The sequence below is a fragment of the Malaya genurostris genome, chromosome 2 (assembly GCF_030247185.1).
Source record: "Malaya genurostris strain Urasoe2022 chromosome 2, Malgen_1.1, whole genome shotgun sequence".
NCBI classification, from domain to species: Eukaryota; Metazoa; Arthropoda; class Insecta; order Diptera; family Culicidae; genus Malaya; species Malaya genurostris.
Window position 1 is genome coordinate 260013058 of NC_080571.1, and position 20844 is coordinate 260033901.

The following is a 20844-nucleotide window of genomic DNA, read 5'->3' on the forward strand; positions in this document are numbered from 1 at the left end:
AAAAGGTTACATCTGTTTTGTTTGATGATTTGATTCGTCGTGTTACGAGCAGAGATGCCATTTATAAAGATTTATCTGTATTATACAAATTTTTACATGCTCATACAGATTTAATATAGAGTACAGATTTTATACAGATTTCCTCCATTTAATACAGATTTAAACAGATCTCACAAAAAGTAAGAAAGAAAAAAATAAACTTTTTTGTCTGAGCTATCTTTAAGTATTTGATTTTAGTGACGATATAAAAGTCTATCAATCAACGGACAAATCACAAATTAATATGGAAATCTGTGCAATCCATTTATATTTTAATTTGAAACCAATTTGAACTGATACTCAATTTTTTTGCAATGACTTAGTGGAAACATATATTGGAGAAGTCAAATGAATGAAAAACTAACAGAAAAGATGATTTATTGGAAAAAGATACGCTCAGAGACAGTACTTTATTCAAAGAAGTAATGGCATCATGAAACTTTACTGTCAAACTGAGAGTTGTATGAACCGACTTGACGTTTCATATTGGGCGTTGAAATTCCATGTCAAATTATAAAGTCACCAATTTGTAACTAGATAAATATGTGGAATTACAATTCAATTGTTGTGGATAAAAATATGAAACTTAGGCAATGACTGATTGAATCAACCATCCTACAACCACAATCTATTGGAATAACATATCTTAGCATCATTTTGTTGTAAGAATTTTATTTTTTTAGTAAATGCAGATTAATACAAATTTTCTATACAAAGAATACAGGTTTTCTATGAAAATATCTGGCATCTCTGGTTACGAGGGTGCAGCTGCAAATGACAGCTTCTCGATGTTTATGTAGCGTTTTCTCTATTGCTGGTTGCCAGCATGCTGGTGCCAGTACACTGCCACGCCCGCAGCTGTCAATGTTTACACTATTGCTGGTAAAAATTGTAAAAATAATAACAAAAATTAAATATATCCTTTAAGTACTTAAATTATCATTCTCATTTTTTTTATATCGATCCACTTTACGCGAACGTATGCTTATAACTGAGAAAAACATGATATACGTACGAAAAGTACAATATTTTCATCCCGTCGCCATAAAGCTTAAAATTCAGAACGATAAAAAAATTTCATGCTGGCAACAACCAGCAGCTGGCAATCGTTTACATTATGCTGGTAGCGTGCTTGAGCCTTTGTACTGGCAACAGCATGCTGGCAGCCAGCAGAAGTGTAAACGGAATTACGGGATTGAATTACCGGATTGATTCAATATTTAACGCTTAACCTTATATAGCTTTCAAGCTCAATTCACAAGCTATCGATTAACATTGGCATTGGAAAATTTGGGAAAATTTCTATAATTACTCCGTATTATTTGAATTCGATCAAAGTATTTACATCAGCGATTAATCAGCTAGCACCATGCACAAACGGTTTTGAAGGCAGATACTTGAATCAAAAGTATTGAAAATGTATTCTATTTTTACTCAAATCGAATTCCTAGAAACTGCGTTTGAACGGTTACTCACCTTGGTTTGTATTTGTTTGTTTGTTTGTTCGTACAGAATGTTCTTTAAAAAACATCATCAAATCTTGAAAAAAAAACAAGAAAGTTTGTAACCTTGTAATTCCGGAACCAGAAATTAGATTCAGATAAAATTAAATGACGTTCTAAGGGTAAGTATGTCTATTCATATGCATCTAAATTTTCATGATTGGTCCAGTCATCTCCGAGAAATTCAAGTGCATATATTTTGTCATATACACATGCACATTCACAGATATTCACAGACATTTTGCGATCACGACTAACTGGTTCGAATGGTATATGAAACTCGGCCCTCCGGACCTCGGTTAAAAAACCTGGTTTCACAGTGATTGCATATCCTGTCTATAAGAGAATGGCAAAATCATCCGACAAAATATTTAACTTTTAAAATTATTAATGTTATGATTATCTACAATTTATCTACAATTTCATAGCAGATACCGGAAACTCGAATAGTAATATCATGTCAATCAGAATTAAAAATATTGTAGAAAAAAAGTACAATTCAGTTACTTTTCTTTAGTGTTATGACACCATCAGTCCAACATAAACCGTTAAACAGACGTAAGGTTGATGCTATTTGAAAAACACTTGAGAAATTTATATTGACATGATTAATTGATGATTGATAATTTAAAACCAGAATCTAGAATCTGCCATGGAAAACGATATATTCTTGATTTTTGCCTTTCTCATAAAGAAAGGTTATGCAATCACTGTGAAAACCGACTTTTGAACCGAGGCCCAGAGGGCCGAGTGTCATATACCATTCGACTCAGTTCGTCGAGAACGCAAAATGTCTGTGTGTGTGTGAATTTTGAAAAGATGCCCCATAGCAAAGTGAGACGTATTCACCTTACAAATATGTGTGAAACAAGATTATTAACGTGTTGTCATCAAACGTATGATTTAAAACTGCCCTATAGCAGACCCTGTCAGCTTGGAGCGATCTCAATCTTCAGTTCTGCAACGCCATCGCACGGCGTCTCATTCAACATGTCATGTCAATTGTATGGGTGCGCAGTGCTGCTATTTTGGCGCGTACGAATTTGACATTTCTCTCCCCTACTTCTATGTACGTGATTCGATGCGGACTCGCCTGAGGGCGCCATGGTCGCAAAAAAGGATGTTGCCAAAGATTTGTTCGGGAAATGTGAGAGCTGGATTTCTTGTTAATATGATGTCTTTGCCTATATATTTGAAAATCTCGGATGAAATTCGAAATCATCAGTTCACATACTGATTTGATTTAGGTGGTGAAACATGAACAAATAGACAATTAAAATAATTTCGATTAGAATTTATTAATCAATTTCTAAATCCAGTCATGAGATTCAAGAACTTCCTAGACCCTCAAACAGTTTTAAATGCGATTCAGACGATCAGTCAACTTCTGAAAACGTTAAGGTAGCGCTTCGCCGTGGTCGAAGGTCGAAGCCAGACAACTCAATGCTTCCTCTTTCTTTGTCGTCGAAATTTCACCCTAAACTAATACGATTTACGAAAAATCAAAAACATGATTGTAGATAAATGATTTTACTATTCATTTGGCGAAAAATATCAGTTAGAAAGCATTTCTTTCGCGAGATTTCTTGCGAGTTTTGTTAAACATTTTGTTTTCTTGTGTGTTGACCAAGGGTGCGAAAATTTGACATTTTTTTAAACTGTCGCCAAGCAAAAGACAGTCACTGCCAATGATATGCGCAGCTGCTACTTTCAACAGTAGCCAACAGGCAATGACACGAGAGCTTGGCGAAATCATGAGAGCCACGACACACGACAGCAATATTGAGAGTAGTTAATTTTGTCGCACTCTCTCACAGTAGTCAAAGCCACAGCGCTCGCTTTGTGGTTGTGTACGTACATACGGGATAAGTAGCTGCTATGTTCTTTTTCGGTCACGCTTTCGAGAATGTCACGATCTCAAAATGTCTTGACATTTCAATAACTAGACTGTCATATCCGCTGTGACCGATTTGAGGCGATAAATTAAATGCGAACGGCGTGGTTTTCATTACCGGTTAAATTTCAGTTTTGAAAAAAATCAATCACAAAGCTTGTTCATGCAGATGTTTCAAAAATAATACAACTATTTACTGAAATTTCATACACGAAGTATCAGGAGCGCAGCTTTGGTTTTTCTAGTATGACGCAAAGGCAAGAAATCTTACAGCAAAGACAATAGATTTTGCGCTTCTGTTACTTCTACAATGCTAGTTTATGCTGAAATTGTTTGATCGAAAATGTGCATTGGAGTAAATCAACCAACTGGAAATAAAACAAGATCACCCGAGCTGCCAAAACGAACCCACCATCCAAGTTCTTGAAGCCAAAGCATTTTGCTTTTCTCACTGAACCGCTTTCTTTCAACGGGAGTGCAGAGGAACAAAACACGTAAGCAAGACGTTCTTGTGCATGTCCTCCTACACCTCATGAGAATCGACATACAACGAATTTCAAAGTTGAGCCTTGTTGGCGACTGTCTCTCGAAAGTTGTTGAACTTGGAAGGAGCGACTGTTTATTGTGGCTAGCCATTCTCAGATTGAAAAGAGTAGGATAGCTGTCGATGAGAGCAAACGGCGACATTCACGAGAGAAAATGTCATGAGACCTATGACATTTTTCATCTGCTACTTCACGGCGAAGTACCATCGGCGACTGCTGTCATTTGTGCGGTTTGACTGTCTGATGTTTCGTGTCATTCTCCAGTACCGTTCGCAACTCTGGTGTTGACATTGTGAGTGTGCGAAAGAATAAGGAAAAACTCATTTAGTTTTTCAATTCGCACGAAATCTTTCAATGAAAACGTTTATCAGGCACAATTTTTATACGAATCGATAGAAAAACCAATTATCTAGAATCATATGTTCTTGGAATTTCCGCTTTTTTCCCCGTTCTCTCGAAATTTTGGATAAAGTACGTGAAACCCCGGGATCGGCAGCGTACTTCATCTCACCACGGCAAAGCGCTACCTTTATGGGACTTCGCCGTTAGTTTAGTTTAATGTACGATTCAGACGATCCGTCCCTTCCGTCAAAATTAGTTTGATACTACAAGCGTCGAATCGCTACATGCGTTGTAGCTATGACAATGTTTGTTTATGTGGAATTAATCTTAAGTTGCAATATGATATAAATCGCGGTATTTTACTGCATATCGAGTGGATTTTGAAACAGGAAACCAAAACTCAATTGGAATTATTGCTAAGAATCTGCTCAATTTGCAATATTTTTATCTTACGAAGCATTAAAGTGCATGGATGTTACAATATATTTTGTGCGGTATATTTACTTCCTTCCAAACTTGTTGCTATAGAATTTTACCGTCATTTTCAAATGTTTTTCGACGCTTGTTAACGAAAGGTCAACAAAATTACACTATTACTAAGTTCACTGGTTCACGATTACTGGTCCGATATTTTTCGATGGATCGTATGGGACATTGTAATCTTGAGTTTAGCTTTGGCTTGACTGTGACGGAAGGTGACGGACCATCTGAATCGTACTTAAGACTCTCATTATTGAAACGCATACACAAAATGATTCATTTGACGAGAAAGATTCATCTGATATTTACATGCGATATCTAGGGTAACAGAGGTATTTTGGCCACTTCATATATTTTGGCCCACCTAACAAACTATATGGATTCAATCGATCTTAGGTAACCCATGTTGCATCAGTTTGAAGCTAATCACATTAAATTACCTACTGCGGAAGGATTTTTTAAAGATATTAAAACATTTGGTGGATATTTTTACAAAGTGGGCCAAAATACCTCTGTTACCCTACAATCCCAAAGATGATAAGTGAATATTATGTCATGTTGTGTCCCTGGTTGCATTAAAGTAACCATCTCCAATCGAGTAACCCCTCAACCATCCGTCAATCTGTCTTACACACACACGCACACTCAATATTTCCAGTTCGACGTTTAGCTTTCAGTTCACGGGTAAAAGCACAGGCGACGAGACGAGTTTTCTGACACGGACAGTCGAGTTGGGCAAAATGTCTTGATTCTGGAACAACAAAACTTTATCATCAGCGGTGACATACTGCTCGTATTGAGGAAAAAATCGCTAGCCGTTTTGTTAAATTTGGATCATTTCCAAACTCGGTTAGAAAAGTGAGTCTGCTTTACGAGTAAAAGAAAAAAAACCCTAAATCGTAGGCAGCAACTGCAAATTGGTGCTTGCTTGGAAAAGGTGAAAAAAATAAAAAAGTATCGGGTGTCAACTTTGGCTGCAATAGCAGAAGAAGATGAGCAAGTTGAAAATGGTTTGATTAATTTTTTTCGCTAGTGGACCGGTGGATAAATTCCTGTTAGTGATTAATATAAGCAAAAACCGGCTCCATATATATTCGATCCGTATGAGTGGTTGCTATTGTGTGTTTTTTTCATCGCTATAGTTTATTAATCGGCATTGCATCCTGACTAGAAGAAATAAGATGTAGCAAGAATCAATGTAAAACCAACTAAGCTTAGCATCATAAAGTGACCAACATCCACCCCAAGGCAATCGTAAAATTCATTAATATTTAACCTCCTCTCCTACCCTCGTTTTGTGCAACAGATTCTCCGTAGGGCAGCCGCGCAAGCAAAAGTGGTTTGTGTTGCAAAATCAATTCAACCTAAATGAAAGATAAACTCGTGAAACTAGCCTAGATGAGGCGAAATAAAGTGTAGAAAAAAGTGATACCACCATCGGCATTCGGATTAAAGTAAAGAAGCTATAATGAGTATTATGATGCTGATTATGGAAGATAAAATTGCTTTTGCAAGTGCGGTGCATTAGGCGATAAAATAGTAGGTTCCGTAAATAATCTGCGATCTCGCGGTGCGGTTGAACAAACCAGAAAGCAAACATTACAAACAAAACTTGTGGATTGCAGGACGGAGGCCTGCTAGCGCCAATCTTTTCTCTTCTGGCAGGACAAATCGTATCGAAGCTTTGGAAAAGAACTGGTAGGTTAAGAAGGTGTCGCCCTTTGTGTGGACTAGTTTAATTCGATTTATAGTCAATTTGGTTTCGTTTAATTCAAACTTCCAAAACGGGAACGACTAGTTTGCAGTGAGTGTCATCACATGACTAGCTTTGAGTCGTTCACTAATCCGGTTTTCCGAGCACGAAATCAAATTATTGCTTATGATATCGATTTCGACCGGACGGCTGTCTGTGTGAGCTGCTTTATTACTCAACCGTGTCAAATTATCTCCCCACTGAATACTGACGACTAACTCTGCGAATGAAAAATATTATTTTCATATTTTCCTGCTCGGTCTGTGTAATATGTGTTATTAAAAATTACGCGACATAAATCGTAATGATGTGTTAAGGGACAGTTTTAAATACCACGGTTATTTGCCTGAAAGTAAATTGGTTCGAGTTTATTTTTCGCTTTGGTTCAGGAAGAAATAAGTGACTGTCGAAATCGTTCTATTAGAATCAACTATTTTCTATTGGATTAGATATTTATTGTATTTTAAACTTCACATTATCGTAGGTATAATTGTTTCTAGGAATCGTTCAAAGTTGTTTTTTTTCGTACCCGTTGTTATATTCATTTTGTAGGGAAAAAAAAACATTGTGACGAGGACGACGCCAATCAGTCATATAATAACAAAGCAGACAAACATATAATCTAGACCTCGTGGCCCCGGGGGCGCCGTAAAAGCGATAGAAGTGTAATATGTTTTAGTTGTAAAAAAGCATCCTTGAATTTGAACGAAACATTGAAAATTGTTCTGGTAATGAAAGTATATATAAACTAACGACATTTTGCTATATATGGTTAAACTTAAGCAATGCATATTTCGTAGTCTTCTAAAATATTAATACTACTGGGGACGGGTATAGTGCGATGGGTAAGTCGATACCTTTCACGCAGCCCGCCTGGGTTCAATTCATGACCTGAAGTTAAAACCTCTATAATTGAAACAAAAAAAAATTAATACTACTGTATTGCAGGACACAACTGTAAAATCGATCCAAATTCGTCGATTATATTCCGCAAAAAAATAGTAACAACCCTCAACACAACCATTACAATTCAACTTTACAGACTAATGGTGCATTCAATAGGCACACTATGGTTGTGACTCAATGTTGACCACTCGAACCGACGTAGTTTTTTTTATTTTATTTTGTTGCCAATCGTAGAACGGCGCTTCTTGATCTCTTTTATCACTGTTCGTTTTCTTTTGCTGCTATCAGTAAGCCGCCAAACGCCATATGACGCTGATCTAACCAGGCAACAAAACATTGTGACACATCCCGGGTCAAGTACAAAAACTACTACGACTAATACTTATCGATATCGACCTGACTGTTGCGGTATGTCGTCACTGTCGATGTGCTGGAATCGTCGAGTGTGGGACTAGAAAAATATTTATTGGTGATATATTTTTACGATTGTATTATCCATGCTCGAATGGACGACTTTCAACCCGTTCGGAAGTGTGTCACATTTCGATTTTATTGTGTGCTCATGTTCGCAATAACCGATGAGCCACACTGCCTGTTGGTATTGTAGAGAGGTCAATGACTCAGAATGTAAGCTGAAACTGTGCATCTATGTTCTTGCAGGTAAATCCAAAAGTAAATTGTCAGTGTTTTACAAAAGATGACGCCACCAGCAGCTTGGCGAAAACGTCTAATCTTATTTGTAGATTATTTTTCCAAAAAATTGTATTCGGCGCAAAAATCTAAACCTCTTTCCATAAGTAAAAAAAAAATGTGCCTGTCTTTTACATAAGTACCAAAAAAATGTCACCAAGATTCATTTAGGTAAGCAAAAAATATCACCAAAATCGGTATTTATCTGTATGATCCGTGAATTATGGTATTTTGGAAGTACATATCTGTATTGCGGTATAGAGGTCAAAAATCTGTATAAATACCGAGAAAACGGTATACCTGGCAACGTTGCTTATTTGTTTAATTAGTCTTTCTGACAGCCCACTTACAACCACAAATGCAGTTCGCTTTCACATCTCATCTAAGTCAGTCGATAAAACAAAACCGCTTACGTTCGGGACAGAAGAAACCAAGTACAGTATTGTGCAGTGAACAATAGAACGACCTCGAAATGAGTGAACCAAACGAACAAAAGCTACCACCGACACGAAATAATACAATTGTTGTTGACTTCAGCCATTTCAGATTCGACCTTCGATACGAGAACTTGAAGGTTTGCTTAAGGAGCAAATGCATCTTGACATTAAACGTGTGCATTTACTTCAATGCAATAAGACAAATAATGTTATTTACATCCAGTTTTATAAAGAGTTGGATGCAATTCAATTCGCAAAAGACAATAACAATGTGCACTATGTGGAGCACGAGAACATTAAGTACAACATTCCAGTATATATGGAAGATAGTGCTATAGAAGTGCGTGTACATGATCTTCCCTCAGGCGTCACCGATTCATATATTCGCAAAACTATGTCCCAATACGGAGAGATTCGCTCTATCGAAAAAGAAAAGTGGAAGAATTTTTTCCGGTATTCTAAATGGCGTACGTTTATTACGCATACATTTGAAGAAGGCTATACCTTCTTATGTGATTTTCGGTCAAGATACAAGAATTCCATGCAAATCACTTGTTACCTATGACAACCAGATGACCACATGTCAATATTGCCAAAAAGCTGTTCACTACGGTACAACAAGGTGCATCTACAGCAACTAGCAACGAAAAGAAGACGGAAATCGACAACAGTACCATCGATGCGGCAATGGATGACGAGACGAACCACGAACGAAGTGCCCCTCAATCCTCGCAGGAGGGAAATGGAAGCTCCTCTCCACCTAGAAAAAGGGTGACAACGAGATCCAACTGAAAAAAAAATATTTAAAAAATCGGCTCAATCGGCCACGTAAAGCTTGCACGCGAAGAAACACAAATGCAAATGAGATTGGTTTGTTTTCATCGGAAAACGTCTGGATTAAACACGATTCAGACGATCAATCAACTTCGGTCTACATCAAGATTCATTTAATAATTTGTTTAGCCGAATATTACTCACTCATCCGACGTCAAAATGTTCCGTGAACTTGACGTTGTGTACCTTCGTATGAATTACTTACAATTAATGTTATTGTTCCGTAACCGTTCCATGCCAGTTATAGTCGCCTAATGCTTCGTGTGAATTAGGTTTTGCACGATAACGACAAATGAACTGTCGATGAATCAAGTTCATCTTTGACAGTTGCAGTGTACTTGTTTTTTTTTTGCGACTGCAAGTTAAAAATTGAAAAAAATGACGAAAAAGTGCCTGTTAAAAACGTATTCCACAGTGAAAATAACTAAAAAGATTGCCCTGTATGTTTTTCCAGCATCAAGGAGCGATATATGTATGAATCTGTTGAGTGTGAGGCGACTTGCAATATTTATATTCGAACGATGAACTTCTGATGATCTTTTAAACTGTAAACAAGTTCATTCTCTTCATTTTTGTGAGGTTATGTCATGTTCGTGCAACACCTAATTGAAGAATCCAATCAGAGTGATCACCACGAGATAGCGTTATGCTGATTGTTTTGACATATCCCATGTATTTAGAAAAATGTTGGACGAATTTTTCAATTTACTTGAGTTTGAACGAATGCAGATAGCCTAACCTTACAAATATGGGTAAAAAAATAATTATTCACGTGTTGTCATAAAACATATGATTAAAAATTGTCCTATACACTTGAAAATCTCGGATGAAATTTGAAATTTTTAGTTCACGTATAGATTTGATTTAGATGATAAAACATAAGTAAATAGACTAATAATACAGCTTTTGATCATAATTTATCAATTAATCTCAAAATCCAACCATGAAAACAATGAATTTTCCAGATAAGAAAACAGTACCCAACCTCACTTCTTTGCATTTGATATTTCATCTTACGATTTCTCCATAAATATCAATAAAACAGAGCACGGAAAGTTACTGAATGAATAATGATCGATTTTTTTACTAAATTTTCAGACGTTTTTGTATGTTAGTATTCGATACGTAAGAAAAAAAAATAAAAAAAACGGCATTTTTTTCGATTCTTTAAGTAAAATCTTAAAACTATTACCATTGCTTAATTCATAGCTCGCCACTTGAGCAGCGCAGCGTTCGCAAAAGAGTTGGTTGGATTCTTTAATCGCTTTTACATATTGTTTTGTTTTCATCAGTAAATGTAGTGGCCACCCATTTTTCACTAGGGTCGCCGTACATTTTTCACCGGGCATAGAAACCTCAATAGAATGTTTAAACCAGTCTGGTGACAACTACAGACTCTCATAAAAACAGACTGGCGAATATTTCTTAGGGATCCAAACGAACCGTCAAACACCCATGCTCTAGCGTAGGAATTTGACAGTTTGTTTGGCTTTCTAAGAGGTATTCGCCAGCCTGTTACCTGTTACTAGGGGCAACAATAAGGCGCTCTAGCCAGTGCTATTGTAGCCAACATCTTCGGCGTTTGGGGCTTTCAAAGTTAGCAAGTCAGTGAGAGTGAAGTAAACGAAATGAAGAGAAAAGGGGTAACGGAGGTATTTTGGCCCACTTTAGGATTGATTTTGGCCCACTTCCGCAATTGAAGAATCCAGTCAACTCTTCTGCGATCGCGGTGCTGCTCAAGCGGCAAGCTTTGAACTAAGCAATGGTGATAATTTTCAGATTTTGCTTGAAGATTCGGGTTTTTATTTTTTTTTTCTTTTGAATCGAATACTAACATACAAAAAGGTGTGAAAATTTGGTAAAAAAATCGATCCTTAATATTTCAGTAACTTTCCGCGGAATGTCTGATTTATATTTAAAAAGAAATCGTAAGATGAAATATCAAATTCGAAGAAGTGAGGTTGGGTACTGTTTTCATATCTGGGAAATTTTTTGTTTTTATTGTTGGATTTTGAGATATACTGATAAATTATGATCAAAAGTTGTTTTATTTGTCTGTTTCTCATGTTTTATCATCTAAATCAAATCTGTATGTGAATTGAAAATTTCAAATTTCATCCAAGATTTTCAAGTGTATAGGACAATTCTAAATCATATGTTTGATGACAACACGTGAAAAATCATTTTTCTTACTCATATTTGTAAGGTTTTGCCATCTGCATTCGTTCAAACTCAAGTAACATAAATGGAAAAATTCGTCAAAAATTTTTCTAAATATATGGGATATGTCAAAACAATCACCATAACGCTATCTCGTGGTAACCACGCTGATTAGATTGTTCAATAGGTAATTTAATGTGATTAGCTTCAAATTGATGCAACATGGGTTACTTAACATCGATTAAATCCATAAAGTTTGTTAGGTGGGCCAAAATATATAAAGTGGCCAAAATACCTCAGCTACCCTACAACACATCATCGATTGTGAAAGTCAGTATTACAATTTGGCACCGCACATTTCATAACGATATCACAATTATAATCAATCATATAAAAATCAACCCTTATTTCAACAAATCTCACAGATATTTAGCATCAACAAACTTTTTGTTTATGTTTACATATTTCTTCGTTGTTCTTGACTTTACGGAAAAGATGATGGTTACAAGAAAATGGCGGCCCAGTAGCGCGCTGGTTTATGCATCTGCAGCGATGTCAAGTTTGAGAATTTGTCAGAAAATTTGCCGATTTTTATATATTTAATCAACAAATATTTTTTTTGTTTCAATTCAATGTCTCTGTTTGATTGTTTTGAGGTTATCAAGTCGATGTGAACATTTCAGATTAGGGTTACCATCTCGAAAATGTCTTTCGCTCGGCAGTAGTTCAAAAAGGAGAAAAAATATTCTGTTATTGAAGAGAGTTGCATATCCAACTTTTCTCGTTATGCCACAAATAACATTAAATCGTCGTGAGTAACTGAGAAGCTAAGCACCATAAGATCTTCGAAGCGTAAGAGATGCACACAAATAGAAAAAAATGAGTATAAAAAAACTGCATAAGCTTAAAAGTTAGCATAAAAAATCGAAAAAGTAATAGAAAAAAATTGTTGTCAGATGTTTTAAAAATTCGTAGAATATCAAGATCTGGTATTAAATTAATTGTTCAGAAATTAATTTTTTTGAAGTACCTTATTCTATTTTTTCGAAATAGCACTAGATCTCGATTTTCGTGCATATCTAAAAATAAACAAAAAAAACACAAAACTTTCAAAATTCCCAGAAAAATTCACGTAACTTTGAAAATTCGCATAAAAAACTGCATAATTGTGAAAATTCACATTACAAACCGCATAAAAAGAGACTAGAGTGTATAAATGAGGGAAACTGGGGATGTTTCAAACCAAATTTTGATTCTAAATAATAACTCATCTGAAATACCTAATTTTTCCTAATTTTTGAGATAAAGATTAAACTAAAAGTAAAATGCCACGTTTGTGGATTTACCGAATACGAATTTATTTCAAAGTTATAAGATTATAAAATTAACAGATCGGCTGAAAAGTTCGTATCGTTTCTATGAGAGGGCGCCACTAGAATTAAATCCATACCATTTTCAGTTAGTACCAACCTTCAAAAGATACGTGTATAAATTTGACAGCTGTCTGATTATTAGTTTGTGAGATATTGCAAGCTACTTTTGTTATTGTGAAAAAAATGAGAAAAAAAGGAATTTCGTGTGCTGATGAAACACTACTTTTTGATGAAAAAAAGTGCCGCCGATACCAAAAAATGGCTTGTTGAGTGTTATCCAGACTCTGCACCGAGCGAAGCAACAATTCGTAAGTGGTTTGCAAAATTTCGTACTGGTCATATGAGCACCGAAGACGATGAACGCAGTGGACGTTCTAAAGAGGCTGTTACCGATGAAAACGTGAAAAAATCCACAAAATGATTTTCAATGACCGTAAAGTGAAGTTGATCGAGATAGCTGACACCCTAAAGATATCAAAGGAACGTGTTGGACATATTATTCACGAATATTTGGATATGAGAAGCTTTGTGCAAAATGGGTGCCGCGTGAGCTCACAATCGATCAAAAACAACGAATTGACGAATTGAGCAGTTTTTGGAGCTGTTATATCGAAATAAAACCGATTTTTTTCGTCGATATATAACAATGGACGAAACATGGCTCCATCACTTCACTCCGGAGTCCAATCGACAGTCAGCTGAGTGGACTGCACGCGATGCACCGAACCCAAAGCGTGGAAAGACTCAACAATCGGCCGGTAAGGTTATGGCGTCTGTATTTTGGGATTCGCATGGTATAATTTTCATCGACTACCTTGAAAAGGGAAAAACCATCAACAGTGACTATTATATAGCGTTATTAGAGCGTTTGAAGGACGAAATTTAAAAAAACGGCCTCATTTGAAGAAGAAAAAAGTTTTGTTTCATCAAGACAATGCACCGTGTCACAAGTCGATGAAAACCATGCTGAAATTGAACGAATTGGGCTTCGAATTGCTCCCTCATCCACCGTATTCTCCAGATTTGGTCCCCAGTGACTTTTTCCTGTTCTCAGACCTCGAGAGAATGCTCGCTGGTAAAAAATTTAGAAGCAATGAAGAGGTAATCGCTGAAACTGAGGCCTATTTGGAGGCAAAGGACAAATCGTACTACAAAAATGGTATCGAAAAGTTGGAAGATCGCTATAATCGCTGTATCGCCTCTGATGGCAATTGTGTTGAATAATAAAAACGAATTTTGGCAAAAAAATGCGTGTTTCTATTAAACGATACGAACTTTTCAGCCGAACTGTTATATTTAATTTTGTAATTTTGAAGAATCGTGGGGAATTTTGAACCACTCTACAAATTGAGATAATTTTAACAAATATGAATATGTAAAACGGTTTGTATGACTTTGTAATGAAAACATGTAAGATTTTATTGCAAAATATAAATAAAAAACGATGGATTGAGTAGTAGCAAGCTAAGTTTTACTAAATAGTCGCCCATGAGTAAGAGGAACAAATGGTATGCAAATAGTATTCACACACAATGATTGTAAAGATATCAACCTATTTGGTTTTACGCAGAAGTATTGGAAACCCAATATAGTTTTTAGAATACAAAATAACTTTTTGGATCCCAAAATAATCGTAGAGATCACAAAATATGTCTGATTGGTTTGACTGCTAATGATCGATGTTATATAATGACAGATAAGACTTAAATATTTAATGGTTCGAAATTCCATACGTTCCCCGACTTTAAAACATTAACCTTTATTTGATTATGTCTCGTTAAATCACAATACATTGATCAGGATTAAATTATGTTAAGATCACATATACAAATACATTTTATAATAAACCTTATTGGCAAGTTTGCCTGGAATGAACCGTCTTAAAATCTTTTCTAAATGCCAAAACTTTGTTGAAATTGCACAATAGCTTTTAAAGCAATGAGACCATTAATTTATATCAAGATTTGAGAACATCCATTAAACCATCCATTTTTCAGTAGTGAGTTGCAATTTTTTTCACTGCTTTCGGAACCGGAAACCAGGGACTACTAGTGTCAAAGTAGGTATATAACAGGATCTGAAAAGTAGAAGAATTTACTAGTCAGTTTTATACAAATTTGCACCTCTGTTCGCCATAAATGTGAAAAAAGTGCTCATAAAATTGAACATGTTTCACTTATCGCGCTGTAAATCCAGAACTAGAAATCGTATCCTGATCGAATTTGGGCACTTGTTTAAGAGTTATAAGACCTTAGTTTGTAAGAAATGGTTAAGGATTTTCCGAGATAATTGGGTGCGCAATTTTTCATAAATTTTCAAATACACTTAGGTCTCTTTTTACGCACCGCGTGAAATAAACCGCGCAAAAAAAACCGCATAACTTCAGAAATCCGCGTAAAAAAACACATAACTTCGGAAATCGTTGTAACTATGTGAATAAACCCGCAAAACTAAAGAAATTTTTTGTTGATACCAAATATCTTAGAAATGCATGAAACGTCCAGATCTGGTGTAAGCTCAAAAAAAAATTTTAGTCGGTTTTGGGATTTAGAGAATTTGAGACCGCGTAGCTTCGGAAATCCGCGTAGAAAAAAAACGCTAAATTAAAAAAAATTAATGTCAAATGTCTAAGGAATTGAAAAAATCGAAAATTTTCTAAATGTCAGAAGTTTGTGATAACACCAGATCTCGATGTTTCACGCATTTCTAAGACACAACAAGAGCAACCAGAAGTCGTATCAAGATAAAATTCAACATCAGACTAGTAAAGTATAAGACATTTCGTTTGAATTTAAGTTCGTGAAAATCGGTTTAGACATCTCTGAAAAAGTGAGTGACTATTTTTTTCCATTTTTTGGTGCATATCACCCTGAATTTTCGTAGCCGGAAGTCGAATTGGACTAATATTTAATAGCAGTCTATGGGATCAGAAGACATTTTAATCTAAGTTTGGAAAAATCGGTTCAACCATATCTGAGAAACTGAGTGACATTTTTTGTCGCATACAAACACAAATACACTCAGAGACATTTGAAGACACACACGAGAAAAGGTCTGAAGTGCAAATGAGAGTTTTTCTTCGTTTAGTTTCTCTTTCGATTGTTATGGTTTTATAGGCAATCCCTCTTTCCAATTCTTTACATAGAATAACGACTGAACCCACTATGCCGTAATAATTGAAAGAGAAAGTAAACAAATAGAAACTGTCATTTGCACTTGGGACCTTTTCTAATGTTTATCGAGATTTGATCAGTTCGTCAAGCTGAATCGAATGTTATATCGGTTGTAATGTCGGTTTTTCACAGCGATTGTATAACTTTACTATATGAGAAAGGTAAAACATTACATTTCTAAATTTGACTCAAAACTGTTTCGATTTCTAGGTTTACGCCCATTCCTGTTTTGTGAATAACGTAGGAAAGGCACCATCACACCAATAGGTGGATTAAACCAGGTTTTCCTATCTAACCTCGCCGCTTCTTGCTCGGATTTAACGAAACCATGTCATCTAGCTTTGGGTAAACCATGAAAAACGAGTAAACTGACACATTTGTGATTTCTGCTGGATCGGAATAGTAAACATTTCTATTCTGAAAATCTGATGACTGGAATTTTCCAAGACTGGAAAATATGATCTATCATATTGGCACTGTCTCTAAGATTATAAACTTTAAAGAATTGACTGTCATTTTATTATATGAAATATGAGAGTTAAAATTATCTAAAACCAGTTGCGAGATATAAAAGAGTTTCGTTATATTTTCCTCATTGTTACGATCATTTCATTGCACGATTAGACCTCGAGTTTCTTTTTCATCATTTCATCGTTGAACCGATGGCGTTTTAAAATCATAACTTTATTCGTGATCCCATTCCGCCAGAGCCTAAACTCATTCAATTTTCTCGTCTATTGGCAAACAATTTTATTTATTCGTTTTCAACCTTAACCTAATTTTAGAGTAAAGAGAAATGCAGCTGGCCTCTAGCATTGGGTCTTCGATCAGCGGGTGGACAGACAAGAGGAGAGCGATTTTGCCTCAAACGGAGCAGCTCGACTGCCGGCGCTTTGATGCTCCACACGCCGTTCAGTTCGGATAATCGCTCATCGGATCTCTTATGAATATAGATAGGGAGTTCAAACGAGATCGGTAACGAAGGAATCATCCGTACCTAGCGATGCGATTACACCCCGGCATTGGTTATGATGCCTAATCCCATGGCAATTCAATCCGACAGCTGATACTGCTGATAATGGAAAGCTGGGAGGAACGGCAGTCGAAGCAAATCGGTGACTTGTGCCGATTTCATTATTTTTGTTTTCACAAATTGCTGGAGCAAATGGAAGCGAACTTTTCCAGTTTTAAACTTACGGCCAGCCAGAGTGTTACTTGGAACCATTTGCCAATTAATATCGGCTTCGGTGGTTTTATCATCGAGCTGCACCAAGCGGCTGTTTCCGTTGTTTACCCACTACACACCTTGATAACCGGTGCTCGCTCTTAGAGGTGTCACGCGACTGTAAATTTTAATATTTAATTAACCTACATCCGATCGCACTTCTGATGCTGCTGCTGCTCGGTTTGGAGTGTTTCCTTTTCATCGTTTGCACGCATCTCGGTACAATCCACGGCGATAGATGCTCGTTGACGTCATTTATGTTACGTCGATTAACTGAAGGTGTAATTGAGTCATTCAGTTGAAAAGACTTCCGTGGTGAAGAGGTGGAATGCGGAAAAAAAATGAAAAAAAATATTAGTACTACATTTTAATATGGAACTTGACACTCTACAGACTTTGCTATCGCATGACAAGTGTTACACCGAAAATTCTTCTCGGCAGCTTCTCACCTACATAAACGGGCATGGCACTAATGTTCCAAAAAATCTCGCAGCCACTATTCGATTACGTTACAAATTCAATAGTACCTGAAAAGAAGTTTCCTTTACGAGCAAATACCAACTCAAATTAGATTTGTTCCACCTAATGGAACCCGCGACAGAATGAATATATATTGATGAAAATTTTCCTAAATTGCTTATTGAAGTGCTTCGTTCGTTGTGCATGGTCTTACACTTTTACGTGTCGCATATTGCCGTCGCCGTTCAATCAGACCGAATGGCTTCATAAAGCTAGGTGGCGCTAGTCACGCTACGTAGCATGTGGCACAGTAACCAGATATTAATGCACATGAAAGCCCATCATATTTCGCTCCTACGGGGCGGGGTGGGAGATGCATCGATCCAAAACTGCAAAAAAATAAAGATATAGTTCCGGCAGGAAATATCTACCTACGTCTCTGATCCCACCAACACCGTGCGATTCCTCCGAACACCATCGCGGTGGTGATGCTTTCGGTTGCAGTGAAAAACAGGCCGGTAACTAGGAAACATAAATTTCTTCTCTAATTTCATCACATCCCAATGTCTGCAGAAAACCGCTACTACAACGGAAGAAAATCATTTTTTCCAGTCAAACGGGTGTACTGGCAATATTTTTACCGGCCATGGGCATAGGCTGTTTTCCCTCATGAATAGTGGCGAAACGCGTAAAGCGCTGTCTCGACTCGACCCATTTGGCACGGCTACACAATTCTCGACACTTGAGCGGCGTTCCCTGAGCCAGAGACACGTGCTGGGAGATGATGAATCCATTGCCCATACCTTAGTATGGAAGCCTAGGTGGGAGGGTTAAAATTGAGCTCCCTAAGAATTTTGTTCATTCGTAGTAAAGCAATTCCAGAAATTTGTAGCAGATCATCAAGACTTCACCTACCTTCGATTCCAACAAGTACCTATGCAATCGTCTATTGAATCGATTTGCTGTTTTGTGTTTGTTAGTTAGTTCGACAAATTCAGGCTAGACTAAGGAAACTATGCAGAAGAGCTTGGAATTAACGACGCAAAAATTGGACGGAGCTTTTGCACAAATGTCTTAATTAAGTTACCTTCCAAATCGAAGAACTTAAATGTCGTTTTCTTAAGATGATGTACTGTAACTATCTTTTAACACTTACTTTCCAGGATGCATGGAGCAATCACCGACAGCGGTTTCTGAGACATCTTTGGGTAGTTACGATTCTTGAACACTCTAGAATAATTGATACAATTGAACACTTGAATCGGCTGTTGGCAGTTTTTCACCGTACAACTCTCCTGGTTGTATGGTATGGGTATGATCATTTCAAATATGTTTCGAAGAAAATGCTTAGAGTATGTTGTTACTTATAGTCGGGAGCGGGTCATATCGCCGAAAGCCATTTCGCCGAAAGTCGTTTCGCCGAATGCCATTTCGCCGAAAGTCGTTTCGCCGAATAGGTCATTTCGCCGAAAGTCGTTTCGCCGAAAGGGTCATTTCTCCGTAAGGGTCATATCTTCTGCATGTTATTTCCCTTGTATAACTGATGTGGCGCAGCCACATAACCGAAGCCAAGATGGCTCGGCGGCACAAAGCCGCCGAGCCGACGCCAGCTGAGTCGGCCGCCGACCCGCCGTCGGAAGCGGCGGCCTCTTGCATACAAACCTGTAACCGCCTCGTTTGCCCGGTCTACTCAAAGCTAGGTTTCTTTGCTTTAGTTAGGTCCGAACGAGCGGTAGCGAGGTCGGACAGCACATGAACCATAACGATGTGGCGTAGCCGCATTAGTATTTTATTCATTTTCACTTAATAAACGGAAAATACCACCTACATTTGCCTAGTAATTGCTTTGATGCTTACTAGCTAATAGTCAACAAGTTTTCTTGGGAACTACTCTCTGAGGTTCATGAATCAATCTATATTCAAGAGTACAACAATCAATCATTATTCAAGAAGTACAATGGTAGGTTAACAAAACGGGCGTTAACGCTATCATCTTTCTTTTGTCTTTAATTTAAATCAATTCTAATTACGATTTCAGGATTCGGCGAAATGACACTTTCGGCGAAATGGCATTCGGCGAAATGGCATTCGGCGAAATGGCATTCGGCGAAATGGCATTCGGCGAAGTGACCCATTCGGCGAAATGTCATTCGGCGAAATAACCCTTTCGGCGAAATGACTTTCGGCGAAACGGCTTTCGGCGAAATGGCTTTCGGCGAAATGACCCTGATCCCTTATAGTCTACGGCAAAATTGAGTATATACATACCTTATGATCAAAAAAGAACCGGAATTTTATTTTAAAATTCCCGCGCTTGTCCAATCGGTAAACTTTTATTCTCTCAACGTTGGCAACATTTTTATACACATTCTGTCAAATTTTGACGCATATCGTACGATTAATTTTTGTTTGGCGTCTATACAAAGAAGTTGAAAAATTTTCGTGTGGCAATTTTTATAATGGATGAAAATTTAGAATAACGGCTCGCCTTCGAAGCGCCATTCGGTCGATTGTTGTGCGGTTTCGACGTCATATTCATAGATCCACACCTCATCACCAGTTATGATGCATTCGATGAATGTGGGGTCACTATCTGCGTTGGAAATCATCTTTTTGGCCACATCAACACGACGCTGTTTTTGAATGAAATTCAGCTTTTTTGGCACCAGCCGAGAAGCGACGCGTTTCAATCCATTTAAAATGTGTTCGGCTGATCCATAAGAGATGCCCAACAACACAGCAATCTCTCTAATCGGTACAGAACGATTTTGCAACACGATTTGCTTCGCCGATTCAATGTTTTCTTCAGTAACAGATGTTGTTGGGCGGCCAGGGATCTCATCATGATCCACGCTTGTACGACCACCTTTGAAGCGTTTATACCACTCGTATGCCTGTGTTTTTCCTAGACACGATTCACCAAAGGCCTTTTCTAACATTTTCAACGTTTCGGAACACTTAAATCCATTTGCAACACAAAATTTGATGCACGCACGTTGTTCTAAATTTTTATCCATTATAAAAATCGCCAC

The 20844-nt window shown here is 37.1% G+C and overlaps 1 protein-coding gene across 2 annotated transcripts in view; it reads left to right on the forward strand.

Moving 5' to 3' along the window:
• The first annotated feature begins 5491 nt into the window (after window positions 1-5491).
• Window positions 5492-20844, forward strand: part of LOC131429701 (cyclin-Y-like protein 1) — a 30006-nt gene continuing 14653 nt past the window's right edge. Inside the window, exons 1-2 of one of the 2 annotated variants that reach the window (XM_058594013.1) lie at window positions 5492-5660; window positions 6109-6500. The gene's annotated coding sequence lies outside the window, so the exon portion shown is untranslated. The remainder of the gene's footprint in view (window positions 5661-6108; window positions 6501-20844) is intronic. The other variant, XM_058594014.1, reaches the window with a different exon arrangement.